Here is a 3,314-nt window from a genome sequence, read left to right on the forward strand (position 1 = left end):
CTTCCTATGGAGATAGGTGATTCAGGTGCACATAGGATCGACGGATGCGTACAGGGTACAGTTTATCCCGTCTGTCGGACAGTTAGCTTTACCAGTATCCGAAACCGTTGAGACGAGGGGGATTAGTACCTATGTAGGCTGTGCAGGTGTCTCTTGAGTACTCGGGGGACCTGGTGGGTGTTAGCCGGGGGGCTGGTTGTGAAAGGGGTCCAGAGATTAGGTGTCGTCACTCCGTCGCGGGTTCTCCCTGTTCTTCGCTGTGGAGCTCAGATGGTCGGAACCTATAGTGGGGTCCGCTGAATTCCAATTGGAACCGTCTGACGCCCATCCTGAGTTTTCAGGCCTATTTTAGGAGTCAGACATCTAAGGATTAGAACAAAAACCTCGCTGTCCCCATTCCCGCCCACTTTCCCATAACCCATTCCTTATTACCACCATCCGCATCCCTCATCCCAACCCTTCCTGCTACCGTCCCAGGGGAGATCAGGGGAGTCTCCCCGGGCCCGCTCTCCTGGCTGTGGTGTCGCTGTGTAGCATTTTTCCCTTTTATTTTCCACTTCGGTGGGTATTTCCTTGTCTTCAAAACTCTAGTTGACCTCGGTCCAGTTTGTTTATTTTTAATTGGCGTCACCCGTGATACGTATGTGGTACGGGTTGGGCTTTTATTTTATATTATAGCCCTTTAGCTTTATGTCAGCACCTTGAAACGAAGAATCAGGGGGATTAATGCTGGCCTTCAAGTACAATACACGTATGGGGACATACTTGGGCACCCCCAACCACGACTGTAAAGCTTGCCTTTCAAAAATAACCAGAGTACGGAGTTTTATAAAATGGGTGCAACCGAAAGAGAGCATCGTATTCTTCCCCATGCGGGATCTGGTACGCACCCACATGGTGATTTTTCCGTTGTGGCGGGTAGACATCTTGAGCAATCCATGGGCCCAACCTTCTCGCTCGGATAGGTGCAGTCAGCAGCGGACCGCGAGGGCGCATGAGCGGCAGCCACACAGCAACGGCCCCCGAGGAGATGACGCTCGACCGGGAGACGTCGGAGGCACTCTGGAAAATGCGCTCTTCGGGCCTGCTCTGCGACGGCCTGATCAAGACCTCAGACGGGGGTGCTTTCCCCGTGCACAGGGTCGTAATGGCCAGTTTCAGTGAGTACTTCGGGGTGCTATTCGGCGTATACGCTTCAACACGAGCGCTCCGAAGTGTTGGTGCCCGGTGTGCCGCCTTGGCCATCATCCTTGAGTTCGCGTATACAAACGCGTCATTTGGGTGGGCACGGAGAATGTGGAGAGCATTCTGGAGGTGACTGGTTACCTCTACGTTTCTGACCTGATCAAGGACTGCTGCGAGTTTCTGCACTCCATCATGTCTCTCGGGAAATGCATCAGCATCGACAAAGTGGCGAAGCGCTACAACTGCTTCGTTCTCGAAAGCAAGACGTACAGGTACCTGATGCAGCACTTCGTGGAGATCTCGAAGCGCAGCGAAGAGTTCTTCAAGATGGAGATTAACGAAGTGGAGTCGCTCTTGTCCGACGAGAACGTGAACGTGGTCAGGGAAAAGAGCGTGTGGAAGGCCGCGCTCCGCTGGATCGAGTTCAACCCGGCGAACCGAGTGCAACACATCGCTCGGCTGCTCAGTTGTGTCCGCACGGGCTTAGTCGAGAAGATACAGACGCACCGATACGTCGCCGGAAACGAAGCCTGTAAGCCCACCGTAACAGACAGCCTGCACTTTCTGCACGGCCCGAGCGTTGGGGCCCGCAATGACCAGGTACGGACGACGCCAGCGTTGGCGCGACCCCGCATCCCGCACGAGCTGATGTTCGTCATTGGGGGCTGGATGAACGAAGGGCCGACTACCTGCATTGAGAGCTACGACAGCAAGGCCGACCGGTGGGTAAAAGTGGAAAGCGTGCACCCTGCAGGGCCCCAGGCCTACCACAAGTGTGCTGTTATCGGCTACGACATCTACGTGATCAGGGATTTCAATGGTGAGGACTTCATCCGCAGTGTGCACTGCTTTAACGCGCACACAAAGACGTGGCGCTCAATAACTCCCATGCACGTCAAGAGGGGCTATGTCAGCGTCGCGGTGCTCAACGACATCATTTATGTCATGAGAGGCTTCGACGAGCGTGAGTGGCAGAGTTCGGCCGAAACGTTCGACTACCGCAACAACCAGTGGACCGTGATCGCGTCCATGAACCAACAACGCATTGACTCCTGCGCGACGGCGCACAACGGCTACGTGTACGTGACTGGCGGCTTCAGCGGCAGCGAATGCCTCAGCTCTGCCGAGCGCTACGACCCGGAGTTCGACCAGTGGACGGCCATCGCGAGTATGCGCTACAGGCGGAGCGGAGTTGTCTGCATCGGGTTTCGGGACAGCATCTACGCCATGGGGAGATTCAGGGGTTTCTTTAAACTAATTTCTGTCGAGAAGTACAGCCCAGAGACAAACACGTGGACCCTGCTTCCAAACATGCACACCGCATGGAGCAACTTTGCTGTCGCCGTCATTGACAACCTCGTGTTTGCCTGTGGCGGCTTGCAGGACGAGAGCGAGACCAACCGTGTAGCATGTTACGACCCAAGCTCGGAGCAGTGGTACGAGGCGACGAGCATGAACGAGGGTCGGTCGGCGATAGCTGCGTGCGTCATTTCTGGCCTGCCCAACGTCCGCGACTACGTTTCTTATCCCCGCGACAACCGGAGGGGAGAGAAGTGCCAGAAGATCCTCGACATCTTCAAGGCTAACTCGTGCCCTTGAAGTCCGCGAAGGAAGGTCATTGAGAAGTACGACACCCACATGAAGGCACCGCCATAAAGACCAACATTAAGGCACGGTGACTCACTTTGGGGCTGGTGAAATAAAGACTGTTTACTCCTAACCATAATAGGCGTTGGTTCGGGTGCACATACATCATCGTTTCATGCGCGCCAAATTCTGCTCAACATCTGCTTGCAAATGTGCGTGTGCGTGCTGCGTGCGTGTGTGTGTGTGTTTGAAATGAAGAAAGCAAATGGAGAAAAACCCAGTGTAGGCCAAGCCCACGACCTTCGGTTTATGCGTCCGATGCCTTAGTAACTAGGTGAGGCGGATCCCGGCCGAAACGTCAGAATAAATCTTACGTTTTTCACTGTTAGTATTCAATCGTATATATGTATTGATATCAGGAGGACGAACCATAACCGAACCGAACCGGAACCGGAACCAGAACCGAACCGATATTTTTGCCGAAACTGAACCCGAATCCGAACCATTATATTTTGAGCACGCTAAATCCGAACCGGAACTGA

The 3,314-nt window shown here is 54.1% G+C and overlaps 1 pseudogene; it reads left to right on the forward strand.

Moving 5' to 3' along the window:
* Positions 1 to 994: 994 nt before the first annotated feature.
* On the forward strand, positions 995 to 2,786 carry LOC144145366 (kelch-like protein 10; annotated as a pseudogene).
* The last annotated feature ends 528 nt before the right edge of the window (positions 2,787 to 3,314 follow it).

Source organism: Haemaphysalis longicornis, unplaced genomic scaffold (assembly GCF_048455015.1).
Source record: "Haemaphysalis longicornis isolate Haplotype H1 unplaced genomic scaffold, Haemaphysalis longicornis Haplotype H1 scaffold_1, whole genome shotgun sequence".
Taxonomy (NCBI): Eukaryota; Metazoa; Arthropoda; class Arachnida; order Ixodida; family Ixodidae; genus Haemaphysalis; species Haemaphysalis longicornis.